Raw genomic sequence first — 26,828 nt, 5'->3', positions numbered from 1 at the left:
TCCCACAGGCTGCCCCCGACCGGGCCGGAGCATACCGGATACTGATAAGTGTCAAGGGGGGTACTCACCAGGCGTTGGTGGACACAGGGTGTAATCAAACCACTATCCACCAACGCCTGGTTCAACCCGAGGCATTGGTCACAACTAAAACGGTGAAGGTGAAATGTGTACACGAGGATATTCACAAGTATCCGGTGGTGACCCTTACGATTAAATTTCGGGGGAAAAAGCATAGAGTGGAGGACGCGGTTAGTTCCTGCCTCACCCATCCGCTGATTTTGGGGACTGATTGGCCTGATTTTAGAGTTTTATTAAAGGGAATTTGCACGGATGGGTCCTGCACGAAAATAGAGAGATGTGTGATGTGCGATGCTCTGGCAGGGGAGGCGGAGCCGGAGCCGGGGCCGTCCTCGACAGCTCCACGTCATAATGACGAGAGAGGGGGAGAGGCTGCAGCCCCTCCCCTTCTCAGGGAATTCCCTGACGGGGATTTCCCTTTGGAGCAGTCGCGAGACGAAACCCTCAAACACGCCTTTGACCAAGTGAGAGTCATCGATGGTCAACGACTCCAGCCGGACATCGCCCTCTCATACCCTTATTTTGCAATTATAAATGAGCGGTTGTATAGAGTGACACAGGACACTCAGACCAAAGAGGATACAACCCAACTCTTGATTCCAAGGAACCATCTGGAAATGGTATTCCAGGCGGCTCATTATAATCCCATGGCGGGTCACCTAGGAGAAAGGAAAACACTGAACCATCTAATAGCCCATTTCTATTGGCCGGGCATTGGCGGCGATGTCCGCAGGTGGTGTGCGGCATGCCGCGAATGCCAACTGGTTAACCCACCGGCCACCCCAAAAGCGCCATTGCGCCCTCTCCCTTTGATCGAGGTCCCCTTTGAGAGAATTGGAATGGACCTCGTCGGGCCATTAGAACGGTCAACACGCGGACATCGCTTTGTATTGGTCCTAGTGGTCTATGCAACGCGACATCCGGAAGCCGTGCCTCTTCGCAACATCTCAGCACGCAGTGTTGTGGAGGCACTCTTCAAAATAATCTCCCGGGTGGGGATTCCGAAAGAAATCCTCACCGATCAGGGCACAACATTTATGTCACGGACACTACGCGAACTGTACGAGTTGTTAAATATTAAATCGATTCGCACCAGTGTACACCATCCTCAAACGGATGGCCTGGTGGAACGATTTAACCGGTTCCCGTGACGTTGGCTATGGTAGTTCCCAAGAAGGCGGAGCTCAGACCGGAGGTGAGTTCAAAACATAAACAGTTCACCCCAGTCATTTGCGGAGACCACCTCTCACCGAGCCAACTCGCGGAGGTTGCTAGGTTGCAACAGGAGTTTGCAGATGTGTTCTCCCCTCTACCGGGACGTACAAACCTCATCCATCACCACATCGAGACCGAGCCGGGGGTCGTGGTACGTAGCCGCCCCTATTGATTACCCGAACACAAGAAAAAAATAGTTCGGGAAGAATTAGATGCAATGCTTGATATGGGGGTAACAGAAGAATCCCACAGTGATTGGTCCAGCCCAGTTGTTCTAGTGCCTAAGAGCGACGGGTCTGTACGATTCTGTGTGGATTATAGAAAAGTCAACGCGGTGTCTAAATTTGATGCATATCCAATGCCTCGCATTGATGAGTTGCTCGATCGGTTGGGCACTGCTCATTTTATTCGACACTGGATTTGACGAAGGGTTATTGGCAGATCCCCTTGACACCAATTTCCCGTGAGAAAACCGCCTTCTCCACACCTTTTGGATTACACCAATTTGTGACACTTCCGTTCGGTTTGTTTGGAGCCCTGGCTACATTTCAGCGTCTCATGGACCGAATCCTCAGACCGCATTCAGCTTACGCCGCTGCCTATTTAGATGACATCATCATTTATAGCAATGACTGGCAGCGGCATATGCAACATCTGAGGGCGGTTCTGAGATCGCTGCGCCGAGCGGGACTCACAGCGAACCCGAAGAAGTGCGCGATTGGATGGGTGGAGGTACGGTATCTGGGGTTCCACTTGGGCCACGGGCAGGTGCGTCCCCAAATTGACAAGACAGCGGCGATTGCGACCTGCCCGAGACCCAAGACCAAAAAGGGGGTGACACAGTTCCTGGGGCTGGCTGGCTATTATAGAAGGTTCGTACCTAATTATTCGGACGTCACCAGCCCGCTGACTGATCTCACTAAAAAGGGAGCTCCAGATCCGGTCCAGTGGACGGAGCAGTGTCAGCGGGCGTTCACGCAAGTTAAAGCTGCACTTTGCGGGGGGCCGCTTTTACATTCACCTGACTTCTCTCTCCCTTTTGTTTTACAGACAGATGCTTCAGACAGGGGGCTGGGGGCCGTACTCTCGCAGGTGATGGAGGGGGAGGAGCGCCCGGTGCTGTACATTAGCCGTAAGTTCTCGTTAAGGGAAACTAAGTACAGCACCATGGAAAAGGAGTGTCTCGCCATCAAGTGGGTGGTCCTCACTCTCCGATACTACCTGCTGGGGTGGGCCTTCACCCTCTGCTCAGATCACGCCCCACTCCATTGGCTCCACCGCATGAAAGATACTAATGCCCGGATCACCCGTTGGTATCTGGCTCTTCAAGTTCGTTTAAGTTGAAGGTGGTCCACAGACCGGGGGCGCAGATGGCTGTCGTCGACTTCCTTTCCAGGAATGGGGGGGAGTGGTAGGCAGGCCGGATGCCGCCCCGGCCTGAGTCGGGCGGTGGGGATATGTGGCAGCGGGGGCATGGTCAAGCATCTCTCCGGAGAGAAAGAAAGCGGTAAGGGCGCTTACACCCGAGCTAAATTATGTCTAACACCTCTCTCTAATTTCAGTAAGCACGGGGAGAGCGGATAAATAGAGCCACACCGCAAGTAGAAAGGAGAGAGAGTCTGGGCACCACAGAGCCAAACAGGAAGCAAGAGTTTTGTGATGATGAGAGTTTTATTTTAATGAAGCGGTGTGTGATTTAAGTTCAATATTGCAAAGAGAAAAAATAAATCCTTACCTGAACCAGGAAAGCTGCTTCTCGCCTCCTCTTTACATTCATCTATACTTTTCTCCTCCACTCCTCCCCTCTTGTATAACTCCCCGTAAAAATCCTGGACCCTCTCCAATATATCCACATAATCTTTTATTGCCACTCCCTCCTTTGTGTGCATTTCATTTATATACGCCCTACTCTGCCTCCTTTTCTCCAATCCTAGGAAGTACCCTGTGCACTTTTCACCCTCCAGCGCATACTTCGCCTTACTTCTCAGGATTGCTCCTTTACATTTCTCTCTCTCATGCTTCTCTAATTCCATCTTCACCTTAACATATTTTTCCATGCTATATCCCTCCTCATCTTCTGAGCTCTGCTCAACTCCACCCTCAGTCTTTCATTCAATACCCTCTCTTCCTTCTTCCTCTTTTCCCTCCTTTTCTTGCTATGCCTAATACTAATTAGTTTTACTTTATTCTTTATCTTCTCCCATCTTCCCCCATACTATCATCTATCCTATTACTTTCCTTATATTCCTCTATTCTCTCATTTTCCTTATCTAAAATATCCCTAATCTGTTGCTCATATTCTTCCTCCTCAATATACCCTGCATTCAAAATCCACATCCCTCCCCCTACCTCCTCACTCCCTACTTTAATTTTAAACCTAACCCCATCATGATCACTTAAACTATTTTCCTGGTGCCTTATTCCATCTATATACCTAATAATTTCCCCCTGTACTAACACTAAATCTATTCTACTCTGTTTTAAAATCCCATTCCTCATCTGTCTCCTAGTGAATTCTCTCTTCTCTGGGTTCTCATACCTCCACACATCTATCAGTCCTTTATCTCTCATCACCTCCATCAACATCACCCTTGATTTCTCCCATCTAAATTTTACCCCCTTCCCCACATCAAGCCTACTACATTTAATATTGAAGACCCCTACTACAATACACCTCCCCACAATTAACACTTTTAACACCTCTATAATTTCTCTCCTATCTATTTCTATGTTTGGGACATATATATTAATTAATCTAAATTCTATCTTCTTATATTTAAACTCAATTACTAAAATCCTCCCTATCTGATCCTTGTACACCTCCTTTATATCTTCTACACTGTCTTTTTTAATCATTATTGCTACCCCTCTTGCATTCCTAGCCCCATTATTATATGTCTCCCTTCCACTCCTCTCCCACCTCTCTCACCTTATCCTCATCCCAATTAGTTTCTTGTAAACAAATAATATTACTTTGAAAAATAAACAAACACTCCATCTTCTTCCTATCCCTTAAACCATTTATAATAATTGAAGTTACAGTGGCCATGAGATCAAACAAGAGTTGTCAATAATTCATTTAAAACAAACATCACATACCCGATCGTTGTTCTTTAATCTGTTCAGCTCGTTCTCTGTCCTTCTCCGCCTTTCTCTTAGCACTCAGTCTCTTAGTTGTCATCTTCATGCTTCTCAAGCCCACTCCTCTCTCCTCCTCCCTCCTTACTCCTCCACTCCTTGATCTTGGCTCTTGTACCATCTCTTTTTTTCCACTACTCCATCTCTCTCCAACTCGCAACCTTCTTCTCCCTCCTCACTTTCTCCCTTCTGCTCCATCTCCTCCTCATCATCGCCATCCTCGCTCGTACTTTCAGCCCTATATCTCCATTCCATTTCATCTCCACCTTCGCCAGCCTCGCCTTCGCCCTTCATCTCTCTCTCCACATCATCGCCAACCTCCTCGTCCTGCTCCTCTGTCCGCTTGTTTTCTGTCCTCTCACCATCATCTTCTTGTCCACTTTCCTCCACTCTTTCTTCTCCCCTTCGATCATCACACTCTCTCGCGTAGTGTCCCTCCTTGCCACATTTGAAGCATTTAAACTCAGGGCACTCTCTTGAATATGTGCCCCGGTTTAATACATAGTCTACAGACACGCACTTGTCTATCGTGAATAACATGAAAATATTCCGTGCCCCTCAAAGTCTCAAACTTTGTAGAATATGGAAGTGACCGCACTTGCTCAGTGAAGAGAACCTTTAGAAATCTTGTTCCATCAGCTGTCTCTGTTCCAGGCCATACCCGCCATTTGATTGCTGAAAGCGGTTTTACTCCCCACTCCTCCAGTTTAGTGAATATCATTTCGTCTTCTAGATACACCGGTAGATTTATAAAAGACACCACCATCTCGTTGTTAATAATGTCTCTGGCATGCACCATCGCTCCTTTTATTCTCACCCCATCCATTAGTTTGCTCTTTGCCTCATTGTCTTTCTTTGTTAGTTCATAAATCCTTTTGCTTCTCACTCTGCAGCCCATCACTTCTCCACATTGCTCCTTCACCCCCTTCAATAATTCCATCATGGAAACATTCTCAGTTCCTTCCACCTCTACCTCCACAGTTAGCTCCTTGCAGTATTTCACTCGCTGTTCTCCACTCACTTCTCCACAGTTCTTCACACTCTCTTGTCGTTCACTTCCTATACCTTTGCTTGTTCCATGTCCTTTCTCATTATCATTTCTCTTTCTTTTGTCATTTTCAGTTTGCTGAATTTTGTCTTTACTTCTCTCCTCACCTTCATTCTTTGTGTCCATTTCCTTTCTCGTCATCGTTTGTTCTATCATCTTGTTCATAGCCATGCTATCCAGCCATAATATTAATCTCAGAAAGGTCCCCAAAACAGCAAAGCTGTTGGGGGCAATAAAACTGGAATTAACCCTAACTTTTCAAAAAAAGAAGCACATGAAAAAAATAAGAACAAAAGCACTATGATATAAAGAAAATCTCCAAACAAACACTCTCCTGTAGCTTGCTAAATCACTGGACTGTACCACTATGCATGCTCAGGGTGGTATGGCTACTATGGGAAAAGTAGGCTACCCATTTCTGCTGAGTACTTGAAGGCCAGTTCGAAATGTCAATAAGGCAAGTCATGTATTCTCACACAAGACTCAGACTAGACAAGACATGAGTGTACACTGCAAAGTAAAAACAAAGCAATGCACAACCCACACCACAAATAACAAGACATGAAACATGAGTGTCAGAGTTCAGCCACAAAGGCTATAAACACAACCCACAGAAGTGGCTGAACCCTTACAGTTAGTGTCTCATTGTAACCTTGATTTTTTCTTTTTTTTTTTCTTTGATTTCTCCCCTTTTCTCCCTGTGGCAGCGGGGTGTGGTCAAGCATCTCTCTGGAGAGAGAGAAAGCGTTAAGGGCGCTTACACCTGAGTTAAATTATGTCTAACACCTGTCTCTAATTTCAGTGAGCACGGGGAGAGCGGCATAAATAGAGCCACACAGCACTTAGTCGAGAGAGAGACTGGACACGACAAAGCCGAGCCAGAGCAAAGATTTTTAGTAATGAAAGTTTATTTGTGAAGCAGTGTGTGATAGTTGTTTAACTTAGTGCTTAAAGGAAAACTGTAAAGTTGTGTTGTGAAGAGGGAAAAATAAATCCTCACCTTAACGAGGAAAGCTGCTTCTCGCCTCCTCTTTTACACTCCCCAATTTGGAATGCCCAATTCCCAATGCGCTCGAAGTCTCAATCCGGGTGATGGAAGACGAATCTCAGTTGCCTCCGTGTCTGAGACCGTCAATCCACACATCTTATCACGTGGCTTTTTGAGTGCGTTACCATGGAGACTTAGCTCAAGTGGAGGTTTCACACTATTCTCTGTGGCATCCATGCACAGCTCACCACATGCCCCACCTAGAGCGAGAACCACATTATAGCGACCACGGGGAGGTTACCCCATGTGACTCTACCTTCCCAGGTAACTGGGCAAATTTGGTTGCTTAGGAGACCTGGCTGGAGTCACTCAGCACACCCTGGATCGGAACTCGTGACTCCAGGGGTAGTAGTCAGCGTCAATACTCGCTTAGCTACCCAGGTCCCAAGATTTTTGCTTTTTTTTTTTTAAAGAAAAGGAGGAATGAGTCGAAAATTAATTTTTGTGGTTATCAACATTATGACACAAATGCTGCCGATCAGCTTAACTTGTACTGAACCCAGAACATTCCTTTAATTCTCAATTTTAAAGCAATAACTAGCACGTCCAAACTTGTTAGACAAATCATACAAATACTGGCATGAACAAAAACCAGATTTACATCCACACCATAAAAGTTTCCAACATCATAAAACACGTTCAGTCCCTTAAATGGTCTCATGGTCTCAAATAAAATTCAATTATCTCTACAAAACTTCGTCCATTTCACAGCAGCACAATAGTTTTCTGAAATAACACTGTGAGCTCTAAATTTGCTTTGATTAACAAGGACAAGCTTCACTACAAGTAATCAAAGCAAATTAACATCTTACATACTAGAGTTTATTTGAACCTGACTTGAAGATGAACATAGCTCACTTTGACAACTCTGGATGAAGCTTTTTTATATGACTCTGTAGATGACTTGATTGAGTGAATCTCTTGTCACAGTGTGAACATTTGTAAGGTTTTTCACCAGTGTGGTTTCTTCTGTGATATTTTAAATAACCGACTGTAGTAAAAGTCTTCCCACATTGAAAGCACACATGATCCTTCACACTGGTGTGTGTTTTCTGGTGTACCTTCAAATTGTTCAGCAAAGAAAAACTCTGTCCACAAATAGAACAGACGTGATGCTTCTCCTTTGTATGAACTTTCAGGTGTTTCTTCAGGGCTGATTCCACAATATAAATTTTACCACACTGATCACTATAAAATGGTCTTTCTCCTATGTGAGAGAACAGATGATCGCGGAGACATTTTGACCACGTGAAACTCTTTCCACACTGGCAAGTGTACGGTTTCTCTCCAGTGTGAATTCGCATATGATTCTTAAGTATTACTTGACATTTGAATCTCTTTCCACACTGATCACATGTGTGCGGCTTCTCTCCAGTGTGGATTCTCATGTGTCCATCGAGTGCTCCTTTTTGTGCAAAACTTTTTCCACACTGATCACATGTTCTTTTCAGCGTGAATTATTATGTGTTTCTTAAAGGAATAGTTCACCCAAAAATGAAAATGTGCTGATAATTTACTCACTATCAGGCCATCCAAGACTTTTAGGATTTAATTTCAGGCTTCCTCTTCTAAACAATGCAAGTGAATGTCCTCCATTTTTTGACGGTCCAAAATGCATTTTTAGTGTGCATCAAAATAATCCACACAACTCCAGTCGACAAATAAAGTTCTTCTGAATGCAAACGATTGATTATTTTTAGAAACAAAACAATACTTATATACTTTTTAACTACAAATGTTCGCTTCCGTACATCTCTGTGACTGCGCTCATGAGAGGAATGACGTAAGCTCGTTGGTAAAGTCACGCGTCACGTGGAGGAGGAGTCAGGAAGCACGTCATTGTTTACATCGTTTTTTTTTCCGTTTTTTATTATTATTATTATTATTTGGAAATGATTTTTTTATTTTTTTCATATTGTTTTGAAATAGTTTTGGACTGTTTTGGTTTGTGAACGGCACAAGTTTCTCTAGTAAACAATGACTCAAAAAGAGTGGCCTCCCTGACTTTAGCTGTAATAAACCAGCTGAAATCAAATGTGATCACAAACTAAGGCTTGAATAAAAATAAACTGCATGGTAAAATCAAATCTGTATTCATGGAGAAGCCAAATGACTCTTCCACTGGATGTACGTTTGACACCACTGATGTAAAGTGCGGCTTTAACAGTATATGGGGTTATCTGACAGCTGCTGTTAGTCGTAGGTTGCAATTTATTTTGCTCTGGATGTCCAAGCATCATCAAGCCCAAAAAACGCAACCCGCGACTTCCTATATTTATGAGAGACTTCATGAAAAAAACAAGCCCAAATTCGCTTATAATAAGCAGACATGGCAACACTGGGTCTAACCCTGATTAAGTTAAATAAACAAATTTACGAACCTGTTATGAAATTCACTGAGATGATTTAGGAAGAACGTCACAGTCCAGGATCAGGTCAAATTTTCAGCGATGAAATCTAGATAAACCAGTAATCCTGTTGACAAAAGGAAAAACATGATCCACTGAGAGCTTTGAGACAAACTTTATTTAAATTTTCTTCCCGCCAAATTCGAGAGGAGAGAACGCATCTCTTAAAGCGACAGTACACTGCCCTGATAGCGACATCTATTTCAGGTGTGTTGAAATCTGGAATATGTATTTTTTAGGTTTGCTCATCTGCAAGTATAATATGTTTACTTTTAGACGTCATTAAAACATTCGGCAGATGTCTTTGAGATATTTATGATTTTGAATGTTTGTAAGTCTCATCTTTTTAAGATGTTTAGCAGTTAATTAGAAAGCAATGCTTTCCAGATTGTAAAATCAACAACAGACATCTCGAAGACGTATGTTTGTTAACTGGGTGAAAATAAAAACAGACAAATAAAAATACAAATAAATACCTATATCTCCTATAAAAATGGGTAAAATTGTATTTTATGAAATGTGCTTTATGTGCAATTTAAAAGAGATCTTAATGTATTACCATAATGAACTATTGGGATGAAATAAAGAGGCTTTTCAGCCTGATGGGCCTTTTATTTCTGTTAGTCTATTGAGACTAATGAAACACGACTTTCAGAATAATTAGAAGAGAACTGACTTTATTCTGTGGAAATTATATGAACATAAATGATTGCTGTGAGAAATACAGTGTTTGAGTCCGGGCATAAGTTGAAGTCAGAAGTTTACATACACCTTAGCCAAATACAATTAAACTCAGTTTTTCACAATTCCTGACATTTAATCATAAAAAACATTCCCTGTCTTACGTCAGTTAGGATCACTACTTTATTTTAAGAATGTGAAATGTCAGAATAATAGTAGAGAGAATGATTTATTTCAGCTTTTATTTCTTTCATCACATTCCCAGTGGGTCAGAAGTTTACATACACTTTGTTAGTATTTGGTAGCATTGCCTTTAAATTGTTTAAAGACTTGGATCAAACTTACTGTGAAAATCACAAAAAGTTTCTGAAATGTTGGCCCATTCCTCCAGACAGAACTGGTGTAACTGAGTCAGGTTTGTAGGCCTCCTTGCTCGCACACACATTTTCAGTTCTGCCCACAAATTTTCTATCAGATTGAGGTCAGAGTTTTGTGATGGCCACTCCAATACCTTGACTTTGTTGTGCTTAAGCCATTTTGCCACAACTTTGGAGGTATGCTTGGGGTCATTGTCCATTTGGAAGACCCATTTGCGACCGAGCTTTAACATGGCTGATGTCTTGAGATGTTGCTTCAATATATCCACATAATTTTCCTTCTTCATGATGCCATCTATTTTGTGAAGTGCACCAGTCCCTCCTGCAGCAAATCACCCCCACAACATGATGCTGCCACCCCCATGCTTCATGGTTGGGATGGTGTTCTTTGGCTTGCAAGCCTCACTCTTTTTCCTCCTAACATAACAATGGTCATTATAGCCAAACAGTTCAATTTTTGTTTCATCAGACCAGAGGACATTTCTGCAAAATGTAAGATCTTTGTCCCCATGTGCACTTGCAAACTGTAGTCTGGCTTTTTTATGGCAGTTTTGGAGCAGTGGCTTCTTCCTTGCTGAGCAGCCTTTCAGGTTATGTCAATACAGGACTCGTTTTACTGTGGATATAGATACTTGTCTACCTGTTTCCTCCAGCATCTTCACAAGGACCTTTGCTGTTGTTCTGGGATTGATTTGCACTTTTTGCACCAAACTACGTTCATCTCTAGGAGACTGAATGCATCTACTTCTCGAGTCGTATGATGGCTGTGTGGTCCCATGGTGTTTATACTTGCGTACTATTGTTTTTACAGATGAACGTGGTACTTTCAGGCATTTGGAAATTGCTCCCAAGGATGAAACAGACTTGTGGAGGTCCACAATTTTTTTCTTTAATCTTGGCTGATTTCTATTGATTTTCCCATGATGGCAAGCAAAGAGGCACTGAGTTTAAAGGTAGGCTTTAAAATACATCGACAGGTACACCTCCAATTCAGTACACCTCCTATCAGAAGCTAATTGGTAGTTTGATGGTGGCCTTAAACAAAATATTATATTATTTTATTTCTAAATTCAATGTTTTTATTTTAAGGAAAATGGCCAAATTATTTTCTAACAAAGAGTCATATCAACACAAATAGGCGGTATACAGTCAGCAGGACGCTTGTATTCATTTATTGTCGTGAATGATAAATTAAAACGTGTGTAAACAGCGACACCTGCTGGTGATGAACAGACACTAACTGAAACATCATCAAGACTTATTTATCCCACACGAAACAAATCTAACAGGCCTTTATAGCAAACGATATTCCCCATACTGTTAATAACTAAACTACAACACATTTAAATCATGAATATTTACCTCTTAAAATAAAGTGACAGCATGTACTCATCTGAACTATTTTGTGATGACAGCGTTTTCTTTACAAAAATGTGGAATTTTATTTCTTCACATATTGTCTTTAACCCCACACATGCAAATGCAACATCCAAAAGAACTAAAACTGCTTTTAATGTTGATCATTTTAATTAGTGTACCTTTGAGTCTACTCATTATAGACATAATACAAACATTATACAACATTTTAACAAATTAACTGCACTGAAAAAGATCTGAAGAAGTTAAAACTAGATTTTGAAGAATATTTCATTTCTCATAATTTCATGCAGAATCAGCAGCACACTCTATACAACACATTAAAGGAATAAATGAAACAACACAACACATTAAATTACACGTCCCAGCTTAATCGAATTTTTGTGAACAATTCATACAGTAGAAATATTGGCAAGAACAAAAACCTGATTTAAATCCACACGATGAACAAGTGCTCACCCTGAGAACTGTGGATGAAGCTTTTTCATATGACTCTGTAGATGACTTGATTGGTTGAAACTCTTCCCACATGGAGGGCAGTGGTACGGTTTCTCTCCAGTGTGGATTCTCTCATGGGTTTTCAGGTGAAACGACAGAGTGAATCTCTTGTCACAGTGTGAACACTTGTAAGGTTTTTCTCCAGTGTGAATTCTCTGGTGCACTTTCAAACTACCAGCTCTACTAAAAGTCTTTTCACATTGAAAGCACATATGATCTTTCACACCGGTGTGTGTTTTCTGGTGCTGTTTCAAATCGTCCACTCGTGCAAAACTCTTTCCACAATCAGAACACACATATGGCTTTTCCTTTGTATGAACTTTCAGGTGTTGCTTCAGGGATGATTCCAGAATAAAATTTTTACCACACTGATCGCAGTTAAATGGTCTTTCTCCAGTGTGAGAGAGCAGATGATCACGGAGACATTTTGACCATGTGAAACTCTTTCCACACTGATTACATGTGTGTGGCTTCTCTCCAGAGTGGATTCTCATGTGTCCATCGAATGCTACTTTTTGTGCAAAACTCTTTCCACACAGATCACATGTGTACGGCTTCTCTCCAGTGTGGATTCTCATGTGTCCATCGAGTGCTCCTTTTTGTGCAAAACTCTTTCCACACTGATCACATGTGTACGGTTTCTTTTCAGCGTGAATTATAATGTGTTTCTTAAGAATTGCTTTACATGTGAAACTCTTTCCACACTGATCGCATGTGTACGGCTTCTCTCCAGTGTGCATTCTTATGTGATTCTTAAAGTTTTCTTTTTGTGTGAAACTCTTTCCACACTGATCGCATGTGTACGGTTTCTCTCCGGTGTGGAATGACATGTGTCCACTGAGTGCTCCTTTTTGTGCAAAACTCTTTCCACATTGATCACATGTGTACGGCTTCTTTTCAGCGTGAATTATTATGTGTTTCTTAAAGTTTTGTTTAAATGTGAAACTCTTTCCACACTGATCACATTTGTGGGGTTTCTCTCCAGTGTGCATTCTTATGTGATTCTTCAAGGTTTCTTTTTTTGTGAAACTCTTTCCACACTGATCACATGTGAACGGCTTCTCTCCAGTGTGGATTCTCATGTGTCCATCGAATGATACTTTTTGTGCAAAACTCTTTCCACACTGATCACATGTGTACGGCTTCTTTTCAGCGTGAATTATTATGTGTTTCTTAAGGATTTTTTTACATGTGAAACTCTTTCCACACTGATCACACGTGTGCGGCTTCTCTCCAGTATGAATTCTTATGTGCATCTTAAAGCTTTCTTTATGTGTGAAACTCTTTCCACACTGATCACATGTGTGGGGTTTCTCTCCAGTATGAATTCTTATGTGCATCTTAAAGCTTTCTTTACGTGTGAATCTCTTTCCACACTGATCACATGTGTATGGCTTCTCTCCAGTGTGAACTATCATGTGGCGATTAAGGTCTTTTTTACGCGTGTAACTCTTTCCACACTCATAACAAGGTTTTTCTGCAGCGTGCATTCTCATGTGGCTCTTAAGAGAGTCTTTATGTGTGAAACTCTTTCCACACTGATCACATGTGTACGGTTTCTCTCCAGTGTGGATTCTCATGTGTTCCTCAAGGTGTCTTGTACATATGAAACTCTTTCCACACTGACTGCAGGTGAAAGAGTTTTTGGCTTCTGTTCTGTCAGTATTTTTCTGTATGAACTTGTTTTCAGTCTGTGAAAGTATTTCCAGCTCTTGACTTTCCTCCTTCACTTCCATCAGGTCTACAATGAACATATGAAATCATTAGTAATTACATTTAAATGGAGACAAATGTGCAAATACAGAAAAGTGAAGCAACAGATTCAAGTATCTACTTTCATACTATTGTTGATGTGCTAAAGATTAATCCTGTTATTTTAATATCAAATCTGGTTATTTATTATTTGACAGCTCAGATTAGGGATGGGCGATACCACTTATTTGTTTTGAAGTACTTTTAGGCCAGTATCACCAATATAGATACCAATACCGATACCTCTAATAAATTTAATTTTTATTAATTCTTTGGATACAATTAGTAACTTAAATTATTACATACATTTTTTATATAGTTATAGGCCTAAGCAGAAAATTATTAGGCTGCTTTGTTTACCTTTTAAAAATTAGTTAGTATAAGCCACATATAAAACCACAAAATGAACCATAGATATTATTATATGATCACTATTACTAAAACCAAGTTATCATATGGATACTACAGTAATGCTGTATCAAAACCTTGGTTACTGCCAAAAAACAAACAAAACAAAAAAACATGGTTACTACAGTCATGGTTAATACAATATTACTACAGTAAAACCATGGGCAGTTTTCATAAGGGTATCATTTATTAACAAGGACTAAATATCATTATCAATGTTTTAACACCTGAATTTAAATAAGCCTGTAAAAATGGTCACACAAGCCCATTATAATACATGTCATGTCTAGGTTTGTCATTACTTGGTGTGAATAACTCCAGATCCTGTTTTTCTGTCATTACCTCAGGAAAGCACTGCTCCCTCTTAGAACGAGCGCTATGACTGAAAGGGTGAGCGCTGTCTGCTGGGTTTTTTTTATTTATCATTTCTGCACATCAAGATGAGCGGAAGAAAAAAATTGTTCTGGTGCCATGCAACAATTCGCTAATATAATAATTTTTTTCCATTTCAAAGCTTATGAGATGCATTAATATTCATGTTATCTAAATAATAAGATCACTAGTTTAAAAAAAAACACTTCAGAATCAATATTTTTATGTGAGGATCGATATTCTTGATACCACATCAGTATCGGAAGTATCGCCCATCCCTAGCTTAGATAACAACCACCAAATATGAGACCTTAATGTATCTCAGAATCATTAATGAAGAATCAAGAATGAACACCAACCTATTAGTTCCTCAGTATCTTCATGTTTAATTCTGGAGACTTCTGGATCACTCATGATCTCACTCTCCTCTTTCACAAACTCCATCGTTACTGATTTTAGTTGTTCGGTTTGTTTGGATGCAGATCTTTTCTTGTAGACTGATGGGAAAATTCACAGCATTTATCAGTTTATTAGAGTATGATTGTTTTAGCGCATATACTTAATATAATAAAAATATACTGTATAAAATGCTCTTTATAACCAATCAGAAAAATCATCCATGCGGTTGCAGCAGAGCTTCCTGTTTAATGACCGATTCATTTAGTTTGTGATCGAGTGTATCAGTATATTTAGTTTGTTCGAGAACTCGTTCTGAATCAAATGAACGACTGACTGCTTCAGTGAAGAACGGATTCGTTCAGTGGGTCAAATTAGAATTGCAAATAAAAAAATAAAAAACGTCCTTAATTGACAATCGTTAATGTTAATGAATAACAACTGATTAATCATTAAAAATAAAAATTATAAACTGTTAGTGGTGTACATCTTGAATCTCAAAAAATACAAGATAAATATTTTTCTTCAATCAAAGCTTATTTATAAAAAGTTTGATGTTCGATTGTCCAACTGTTCTAATGCAGAAAAATTCCTTTCTGTAGAAAGAAACGTGAAAACATGAAACAGCCACCAAAGTATGTGCATGTAGCCCACTGTTTAACTATCATTTAAATACATACACTTAAAAAATCTGAGTATTATTTCCTCTGAATATATTTTCAGTTCATAGTATTTTAATACTGTACAATCAGGCTGTTTAGTATGAATAAGTGATTTTTTAAATTTACTTTTAATGTATTACAGTTAATAATAACTTATTAGAAGATATATACGTATATTCGAGTTTATTAAAACTCACGTTGTAGATAATAACCGGCGGATCAACACTGCTTGTTGTCATGTTGTACTTTAAAACACTATCATGGTGTATGATGTAAACATAATGTTCATTTATGGAGAAACGTTCTGTCATTACATTGAGCCCGCTTCATCTTTACAAGTAAGAAAGTTACGGATACACTTTTGTGTTTTAGACAGAACGTGACATGCAGTGCGCAAGCGGAAGTGTAGTGCGCCCTCTAGTGGTGGATGACTATAAACAGTCTTTTCTCCATATGCTGGCATGATTACTGAACACATTTGTGCTAAATTTATTAATTGACAATCAATAAGCTTAATCAATTTACGATGAATAATCGTCATCGATTCATCATTAACATCCCTTGGTCAAACCAATGATATACTCCTTTACAGTCCGCACAAGAATGCTATTGGCTCGTGCTATCGTCAGTCTTTACAGGCAAGAAAATCCACCAAAGTATTCTCACGCTTCAAACTAGAGCTCATTGACTTCAAATGGGAGAGATGTCAGTGAACTAGAAATATGAGTCAGGGGATGGAAGTGAACGACAACGATTTGTTCACTTAAAAGATCTGTTCAAAAATACTGAATCGTTTAAGAACAAAACATCACTATTTGATATCTTACTTTCTTTTGACTGTTAGAATTTACCGCTCTCTAACATTTTCCTCTTTTGGAGAGTCGTGGAAATGTAATTGTGGGTTTTTTCCTTTAACTGTTGCAGCAATGGGGACGTAAGAATTATATTTGCAGTGGCTCCCATTCACCACTATAGAAGTTTACTCTGCTATTAGGACTGCATAATTAATAAACAATAATCGAGTTCTCAATTTCAGCTGCTGCAATTCAGAAATCATGAAAACTGTCAAGTTACAGCACTCCATTTAGATCTGCTCCCATTGCATCAGAAGTTTTTATTTACAACATATTTTCTGTCCGTTGTGTGTAAAAGTTTAGGAGTTTAAATGAGTCTAACATAACAGTAAAGACAACATAGTCCTTCAATCTCTGTCTATAATTTATTCAAAATGAATAACACTTTTGTTTTTCATGCAATAAAGTAATTCAGGAGTTATCAGCTTGTTCTGGATTTGTAGCTCAAATATAGAATATGGCAAGAAGATGCCCAACAAAAAATAAGTAATTTAATTTAAATTTACAATTATTAACTATTTAAAATTAATTCATTTATTCTATATATTTTTTAAATTAATATTCGCCATTAGAATAACAAACAAATCTTGAACATATGATCTGTGATATATGACTTTCAGTAGTCTATCTTCTTATAAAAGCGCGATTGAATCCCGATTATGTTAAATAAATGAATTTACAAACCTGTTCTGAAAGTCAGTTGATCTATGAAGAACGTCACAGTCCAGGATCGGGTCAAATGTTGAAGATGAAATCCAGATAAATCAGTAATCCATGTAAGAAGAACGGAGTCCTGTTGACAAAAGAGAAAACATGATCCACTCTGAGAGATTTCAGACAACCCCTCCTTTTCTTTTCTTTTTCTTCCCGCCAAATCCGAGAGGAGAGAACGAGCCTCTTAAAGCGACAGTACACTGTGTTGATCAAACCATCCTTAACTTTAAATCTCATATCACATTAAAATGTCTCAGTTTTATTGACTTTTCTCCAGAGAGACAGTGTAGATGATTTATCAGTCTGTATGGGGTTCCTCTGATTTTACTGTAAATGATGCTGTTTGGAAAAACACTGTATTATAATTACTTTATAAATAAATAGTAAACTTTTAGGGCTGATTAAACCGTTTTAACTAAATGTTCTGTTTTTTTTTTTTTTTTTTTTTTTTTTGTAAGAGAATAAAAAGAAGAATAAAAATGTGCAGACAAATCAAATGTACAAATAAATACTGTGAGGAGATTTATACCTCCTAGATATCAAAATTGGTGACGCTGTATTTTACCTCAGTCTATTCGCACAAATGAAATGTGTTTCTGTGGCAATTTACAGATGATCTCAATACATTACCATGATGAATTAGGTGAAAACAGTGAACTATTGGCATGAAATAAAGAGGCTTTTCAGCCTGATGGGCCTTTTATTTCTGTTGGGCTATTGACACTAATGAAACACGACTTTCAGAATAATTAGAAGAGACCTGACATTATTCTGTGGAAATTATATGAACCTAAATGTTTTATTTTTTATGCAAAATGGCCAAATTATTTGCTAAGAAAGAGTTTATGAAACAAGTCAATTTTTACAAACAAATAGGCGGTATACAGTCAGCAGGACGCTTGTATTCATTCATTGTCGTGAATGATAAATTAAAAAGTGTGTGAACAGCGACACCTGCTGGTGATGAACAGACAGTGACTGAAACATCATCAAGACTTTTATTTATCCCACATGAAACAAATCTAACAGGCCTTTATATCAAACGATGTTCCCCATACTGTTAATAACTAAACTACAAAACATTTATATCATGAATATTTACCTCTTAAAATAAAGTGACAGCATGTACTCGTCTGAACTATTTTGTGACGGCAGCGTTTTCTTTACTAACATTTGGAATTTTATTTCTTCTAATTTTAACTTCAACCAGCTTATATGGTGCCCTGTGCGAAACCCGCTTCAACACACCCCCAAGGGGTCTGTGTGGGTGCCTCACGCCGCCCTGGGCAACTGCACATGTCGCCCATGCCTAAATCCGCAACTGACTTTAACCAAAGTGTCTCTAGCAAGTCAGTCCACTGTAGGTAATCTTTGTAACGCTCTCGGAAGGTTATTTCCAGTCATGACAGTGCAGCTCTTATCTACTTGAATGGAGAGAGACCGAAATCTTCTAAACGTTTGGTCAAGATTACGACCAAAGGAAATATTTCAAATCAGCAGTAAAATCTGACAATACTGGTATCATAAATTGTGCTTCTGTGCCGCAGATTACGCTAAAACACAAAATTGTCTCTGCTTGTATAGGTAATGCGCATGCATGTTGTTGAGTTGATTGACAGGCGATGTCTGTATCTAGAAGGTGATTGGCTCTTTTACCTGTATGGAGGGACTTCTGTTCTACATCCATTGTCTGTTGTGTGTTCCAATTTCTCCCATTCATTTTTATAGAAGTGGCCCATCTCTCCTAAATAATCTCTGCTTTAACACCACACATGCAAATGCAGCATCCAAATCACGAAAAAAAATTTATTTTTATTTTTATTTATTTTTTGGTGATAGTAGAAACAAGTGCACACAGAACATTACAGTGAGACAGAATATAAAACAAGATAAGAGTATAAACAGACGTAAAAAAAAGATAGGACAAATAACATAGTGCATGTACATGTGCAAGTGGTAATATACACTATATTGCCAAAAGTATTCGCTCACCCATCCAAATAATTGAATTCAGGTGTTCCAATCACTTCCATGGCCACAGGTGTATAAAATGAAGCACCTAGGCATGCAGACTGCTTCTACAAACATTTGTGAAAGAATGGGCCCCTCTCAGGAGCTCAGTGAATTCCAGCGTGGTACTGTGATAGGATGCCACCTGTGCAACAAGTCCAGTCGTGAAATTTCCTCCCTACTAAATATTCCACAGTCAACTGTCAGTGGTATTATAACAAAGTGGAAGCGATTGGGAATGACAGCAACTCAGCCACGAAGTGGTAGGCCACGTAAAATGACAGAGCGGGGTCAGCGGATGCTGAGGCGCATAGTGCGCAGAGGTCGCCAACTTTCTGCAGAGTCAATCGCTACAGACCTCCAAAGTTCATGTGGCCTTCAGATTAGCTCAAGAACAGTGCGTAGAGAGCTTCATGGAATGGGTTTCCATGGCCGAGCAGCTGCATCCAAGCCATACATCACCAAGTGCAATGCAAAGCGTCGGATGCAGTGGTGTAAAGCACGCCACCACTGGACTCTAGAGCAGTGGATACGCGTTCTCTGGAGTGACGAATCACACTTCTCCATCTGGCAATCTGATGGACGAGTCTAGGTTTGGCGGTTGCCAGGAGAACGGTACTTGTCTGACTGCATTGTGCCAACTGTGAAGTTTGGTGGAGGGGGGATTATGGTGTGGGGTTGTTTTTCAGGAGCTGGGCTTGGCCCCTTAGTTCCAGTGAAAGGAACTCTGAATGCTTCAGCATACCAAGAGATTTTGGACAATTCCATGCTCCCAAATTTGTGGGAACAGTTTGGGGATGGCCCCTTCCTGTTCCAACATGACTGCGCACCAGTGCACAAAGCAAGGTCCATAAAGACATGGATGAGCGAGTTTGGTGTGGAAGAACTTGACTGGCTTGCACAGAGTCCTGACCTCAACCCGATAGAGCACCTTTGGGATGAATTAGAGCGAAGACTGTGAGCCAGGCCTTCTCGTCCAACATCAGTGTCTGACCTCACAAATGCGCTTCTGGAAGAATGGTCAAAAATTCCCATAAACACACTCCTAAACCTTGTGGAAAGCCTTCCCAGAAGAGTTGAAGCTGTTATAGCTGCAAAGGGTGGGCCGACGTCATATTAAACCCTATGGATTAAGAATGGGATGTCACTTAAGTTCATATGCGTCTAAAGGCAGATGAGCGAATACTTTTGGCAATATAGTGTATGTGTAAGGTAAGGGTATGTACAGTTATTGAAAGAAATATGTGAATTTTCATATGTGGATGAGATATTTATACATTATTGCACTGAAGGCAGTTTATTTGTTCATGTGGAAAATGGCCTGAGGGTAAAAACTGTTCTTGTGCCTGGATGTCCTGGCACTCAGTGCTCTGTAGTGCTGGCCAGAGGGCAGCAGTTAAAAGAGGGAGTGGTCAGGGTGTGTGGGGTCCAGAGTGATTCTACCTGCATGTTTCCTCACTCTGGAGACGTACAGGTCTTGGAGGGTGGGCAAGGGGGCACCAAATGTAATTATTTGGTTACACCAATTACCAAATGTAATAAAACTGTTTTAAATGGACAATTTTAATAAGTGTACCTTTGAGTTTACGGCTAAATTTAAACATTCAGTGAAAAAAAAAAAATTATATATTTTAACAATTTAACTGAACTGTAAAAAAAAAATCTGAAACAAATAATAGAATTTGCAGCATTTTTTATATCTTGTAATTGACCCGCCACTAAGTTCTGCCCCCCTCGGTTACAGTCACTCACTCTGACAAGCTCTGCAGAACTCCCGATAGGATTGAATGGGAGACTGACGTCAACGGCACATTTTCTTGGCAAAATATGCTCATAAACGGAATGGATAATATTATTCTGTGGGCTAGGATGAAGATTGACATTGTAAAGCATATTTACCTGAAAATTTTTTTTTTATTACACAGTAATTTGATTAAACTGTGCAGATTGTAAATCAGAATAGACCTTATTCACGCTAGCGCTATTTTTTATTTTTAATGGCAATGACAACGAGGCTGTGAGGGAGTTTAAAGTGTTTTTGGATCTTTCCGCAGACAAAAAAAATAAATCTTTCCAAGAACATTGAGTAGACAGAAAACCTCAGACAACATGAGTTGTGGAAATTCAGATGTGATCTAGGAGCTTTTAACATATTTATACCATGTGTACCATTAAAGAGATGGTAAGTCTATCTCTCACAGCATCGTTGTCATTCCCATTAAAAATCAAGATGTTGCTAGCATAAATAAGGTCTATTGAGGCAAATGATTATCATAGTCACTTGAAAAGTGAAAAGCGTCATTTGATAGCAATTACAAACCTCATTACATTAGTGTATGTGCTTATAACATCTCATAACACACTAATTTTGATGCTGTGAACTCTTTATTTACTATCACCTTTACTACGACCTGAATCAATACCTAAATTAATTAATGTTAAGTTATTAGCTTTGATTTAACTTGGAGCAAATGTAGGTGTCCTTGCTGATATTATACATGTTCATTTGGGAATGATGAATGACACACTGAGCGTGAGACAGGACCCAATAGCAGAGGAAAAAGATTAAGGATTTATTTGCAACAGAAAATTGTATATTTCAAACAGAACAAAGCCCAGGCGAAGGGAGGCTGGCATTTCCCGACACGCGGGTAGAGATGAGGAATCCTCCTCAGGAGATTCATGGGTGGTGAGGGCTGGTGTAAGGCGAACTGGAAGGTAACCAACAGAAACACAAGAAAGCACCAACTAAACAGAGAAAGCAAGGTTAACGCTTGACAGGTCAAACATTCAACAAATGCAAGATGACATTAAACATTAAACACTGACTATCACATAGAACAAAGCAGAAGGATCTAACGTCAGACATGACATACGAGGGGATTTATATAAGCAGGAAACAAACAAGGGGCAGGTGCCACTCACAGCTGAAGGTTGTCATGATCAGAATCAGAATCAGCTTTATTGCCAGGTATGCTTACACATACAAGGAATTTGTCTTGGTGACAGGAGCTTCTAGTGCACAACAATACAATACAGCAACAAGACAGAGATAATAATAATTTAAAAAAAAAAAAATTATAAAATAAATAAAAATGAATAAACAGAAACAGGGGAGTCACGTGGCGCCATGCGTGGGCCAGACGTGTGAATGACGAGCTCTGCGCACTTTGCTAGTTTTTGATTATTTTTATGTCATAAACCGGTAAGATTCAGTACACCCTGCTACATAACTGTTCCACAAAGACAACATGTCAAAAAATTCAAAATCCTTGGGCTCTGGAGATATTAAAAGACACTTACATGCACAAGCTGATACCTCAGACAGGCCCGCAGACCAGGGACTCGGTTTGGACGGTGCGGCGGGAGAAATCCAGCGGTAACTGGCAAGCATGTCTGTGATGTAGCAGACCTGGAGGATCTTGCTGTAATACGTCAATCGATTACAGCGATGGAGGCGAAATTCTCTGAGTTTGTTACAAGAATCAGGGACGTAGAGAGACGGGTCGATTATCTGGAGTCATCAGAGAGGGGAATTAGCTGCTAATCTGCTAGCGACCAAAGTAGATTTGGAATGCGTTTGGGAAAAACTGGAGGATTTGGAGAATCGTAATCAGCGAAACAACGTCCGAATTGTTAGAATTCCTGAGCATGAGGAAGGCCGAGATATAATTCCTAGACGAGCTCTTCCCGAGTTTGCTCGAAAATAACAGGCCATAAGCTGGAAATCGAACAAGCTCACAGAGTCCCAGCTCACAGATCTGTGGAGGGAGACATGCCCCGATCAATTCTGGCCAAATTTCTGAAATCATCCGATAAAGATCTCATGTTACGCGAAGCAAGGAGCAAAGAAAAGCTCTTTTGGAAAAACCACAGCATCTTCTTTTTCCCAGACTTTGCGAATTCGACGAGAGAAACGTGATTGATTCAAGGAATGCAAGAAACTCTTACATCAACAAAAGATCGCTTTTGCTCTGATGATTCCGGCAAAATTGAGAATAGATACTAAGGATGGGCACAAAAAATTTACATGCCCACACCAAGCATTGTCTTTCATAGAGACAATGGGGTGAGTAAGCCAAGTGAGCTTGACTCACTGTACATACACTTGACTGTCTGAAGAAGCTGGGTGCAATTTTGTTTCTATTTGTGTTGGTTCCGCCTAGCAGCTGGAGTTTGTTTTGGGTAGTAACACTCCTTCAAGAAACTCTTGCATCAATGGAGGATCGCTTTTGCACTGATGTTTCCGGCCAAATTGAGAATAGATTCTAAGGATGGCCGCAAAATATTTACATGCCAGACAAGCGATGTCTTCCATAAAATCAATGGACTGAGGAAGTCATGGTGTGTTTCTCACATTGCCCCCAAGTGAGCTTGACTCACTGATCATACATTTGACCCTCCGAGGAAGCTGGGCGCCTTTCTTGTTTCTTTTTGTGTTGGTTCCGCCTAGTGGCTGGAGTTTGTTTTGTGGAATAACACTTCTTCGGTACAGTTGTGGATGAATCTACACATTCTTTGTGTTTATTCTGCCTCCTGTTGGCTGGAGTTTGTTTTATAGATTACTTTCTTTTGTGTAAGTCTGTCTCACAAAATTTGTACAGAAGCACCAAACTTGACTATATGGCCACCAGTTGGTGCTGTCGTGCACGGGGTTAATGCGTATGTTTTTCTTTTTTCTGTTTGTTTTTTTTCTGGGGGAAGTTCGGGGTTTGACTGTTGCACTAATGTTGGAATGTGGTCTTTATAATTTTGACACACAATCTATTTTTTCTAATATGTAAAAATGTCAAATGTTAATAGGAGTGTACTATCTCTCTCCACATAGAATGTAAATGGGTTGGGGCACCCCATAAAAAGAAGTAAAATTATTTCTTTTCTTAAACGTAAGAAATATAATATAGTGTTTCTTCAAGAAACGTATCTTTCCCCACAGAAATCTGAAAAATTTGAGAAGATATGGGGTGGACATGTTTTCTTTAGTGCTGGCTCAAGTAAGAGCAGGGGAGTCATTATACTGATAAGTAAACATCTGCAATTCAAATGTTTCAAACAGAGTAAAGATAAATTAGGAAGAGTCATTATTGTTTTAGCTGAAATTCAGGGGCAAATGTTGATTTTGGCTAATATTTACACACCTAACGTTGATGATCAGGGCTTTTTTTATAGATCTTGAAGGGATGTTGCAAGCCGCTGGCTCCCCTCATGATATAATATTGGGAGGAGACTTTAATCTTTTGATGGATTTGGTCCTTGATCATAGTGAAGCAAAAGTGTGTAAAAAATCTTGGTCTTACAGATATTTGGAGACTTTTGAACCCATCTGGTAGGGACTATACATTCTTTTCATCAGTCCATAAGATTTATTCTAGAATAGATTTTTTTATTTATTTCTAAGTCCCTCACTTCATGTGTTGTTGATTGCTCAGTTGGAAACATCTTAGTCTCAGATCACGCCCTGGTAAGATTAGAGGTGTTGCCACATACGGAGAAAAAGAAATCATATAGTTGGTGCTTTAATGTATCTCTTTTGCAAAATCCTGAATTACAACAAATGGTAAAGGCTGAAATCAATGTTTATATGGAGACCAACTGGTCCTCAGTATCTTCTGTGGGTGTGGCTTGGGAGGCACTTAAGGCAGCTCTTAGGGGCTGGATCATACAGTATGCCTCATTCATCAAAAAATCCAAAGTATGAGAACTCGTGGAATTAGAAGGGAATATTAAAAGTTCCGAGGCAGAGCTGAAGCGCCAAATCTTAATCTTTATAGTTCCATGTCTTCGTCTACTTATGAAGATATTAGAAAATTTGTGGAACCATTAGATCTCCCTAAACTGATGAATGAGCAAAAAAAATTATCTTGATTCTGAGATAACCTTGGAGGAGCTTGATGAGGTAATTAAAGCTTTACCTGCAGGTAAAGCTCTGGGGCCAGATGGCTTTGCCACTTCATTTTTTAGATCGTATGCTACAGAGCTGGCTCCACTTTTGTTAGAAGTTTATATGGAATCATTAAAAATGGAAAGCTTCCGCCAACCATGACACAAGACTGGGTCAGTCTGACACTTAAAAAGATCCAAGTGAGTGTAAGAGTTACCATTCAATTTTCCTGATTAAGATTAAGTAATCAATTAAATAAAGTTATGACATCTCTTATACATATAGATCAGGTGGGGTTTATTCGGGGTCGTAGCTCTTCTGATATCATTAGGCGTTTCATCAATATCATGTGGTCAGTAGCAAATGATCAGACTCCGGTCGCTGCCATCTCACTTGACACCAAAAAGGCGTTTGATTTGGTAGAATGGGATTATCTTTTTAAGATTTTGGAAATATACGGGTTCGGAAATACTTTTATTGAATGGATTAAGTTACTTTATAGACACCCGGTAGTGGCGGTACAAACAAATGGATTAATTTCAGATTTTTTTACTCCTGGTAGGGGCACCCGGCAGGGTTGCCCTCTTTCCCCATTATCGTTCTGTCTTGCCCTGGAACCATTAGCAGCCGTGATAAGAAAGGAGGATGATTTTCCAGGGGTGATGGCGGGAGGGGTGGCGCATAAACTTTTGCTTTACACAGATGTTATTTCATTATTTTGTCTCCGACCACGTTAGATCTATGCCTTGCCTCCACAGAATTATTAATTCCTTTCTAAATTCTCAGGATACAGAGTCAATTGGTCTAAATCCGAAGCTTTAGCTATGACAGCATACAGCCCTGTAATGGCTTTTCATCCAAGCACCTTCCAGTGGCCCAAACAGGGCATCAAGTATTTAGGCATTTTATTCCCAGCAAATGTATGTGATTTAGTTAGAGTTAATTTTGACCCTTTAATAAAAAGGTGTTCGAGCGATGTGGGCAGGTGGGCTTCATTAAATGTATCTATGATTGGGAAAGTTAATGTTATTATAGTGAATTGTATTCCATAATTCAACTACCTGCTACAGTATCTCCCTGTAGATGTCCTCCTCTCATATTTCAAGCAATTTGATAGCATAGCGAAGACCTTTATTTGGAATGGTAAATGTCCCAGATTGCATTTCAACAAATTACATAGGGCTGATTGACAAAGGTGGGCTTGCTCTACCAAAGATTTTGTTTTATTATCATGCATTCGGTCTCAGACATTTGGCTCACTGGTTGCTTCCACCTGAGTGAGCCCCTCCCTGGTTTTGTATTGAACAGGAAGTTCTTGCCCCTATTTCACCATTGCAAAGCCTTTCTATTAAACTAACCGGAGAAGTTAAAGTTACATACTGTTCATGTATTCATGTATAACATTTATTTGAATGCTGCCTCAAGCATATGGCTGAACCCAAAATTATGTATTGATAAGTTCCCTCTCTGCTGGTCAGAGTGGATTTTGAAGGGGGTTTCTATGCTCGGTGACCTATATGAGAGTGGAGTGTTGAGATCCTTTAACATTTTGGGATTCCCAGATCTCAGTTTTTTAGGTATTGACAGTTGCGCCACCTGCTCTGTACTATTTCTGGGAGTAGCATACACCCACCTAAAGCGGAAGACACTCTGGGAGTAGTGATTACTGCTTTTGGAAAAGGTCATGAGGCATCAGTGTATTACTCCCTGCTAGTTCTGAGTCTGGGGGACAGAGCTTTAACCTCTATCAAGAGATTATGTGAGAAAGATTTTAATTTGGTATTGGAGGAGGGAGTGTGGGCTAGGATTCTAAAAAATATCAAGTCTGTATCTAGAGAAGCAAGGGTGCAACTTATGCAATTCTACATTCTACATAGATTCTATTTGACCCCCTCTAGACTGTATAGGCTT

At 40.0% G+C, this 26,828-nt stretch overlaps 1 protein-coding gene and 1 pseudogene across 1 annotated transcript in view; both read right to left on the bottom strand.

The window, feature by feature from the left end:
* LOC127438050 (zinc finger protein 234-like) overlaps positions 1-26,828 on the bottom strand; it is a 173,643-nt pseudogene that overhangs the window by 132,866 nt on the left and 13,949 nt on the right.
* LOC127438049 (zinc finger protein 431-like) overlaps positions 9,596-26,828 on the bottom strand; it is a 102,979-nt gene continuing 85,746 nt past the window's right edge. Inside the window, exon 11 of the mRNA XM_051693335.1 lies at positions 9,596-11,795. The gene's annotated coding sequence lies outside the window, so the exon portion shown is untranslated. The remainder of the gene's footprint in view (positions 11,796-26,828) is intronic.

This window comes from Myxocyprinus asiaticus, chromosome 49, assembly GCF_019703515.2.
Source record: "Myxocyprinus asiaticus isolate MX2 ecotype Aquarium Trade chromosome 49, UBuf_Myxa_2, whole genome shotgun sequence".
NCBI lineage: Eukaryota > Metazoa > Chordata > Actinopteri > Cypriniformes > Catostomidae > Myxocyprinus > Myxocyprinus asiaticus.
Note: the sequence above shows the minus strand (reverse complement) of the source record. Positions and strands in the feature narration are given on the sequence as shown.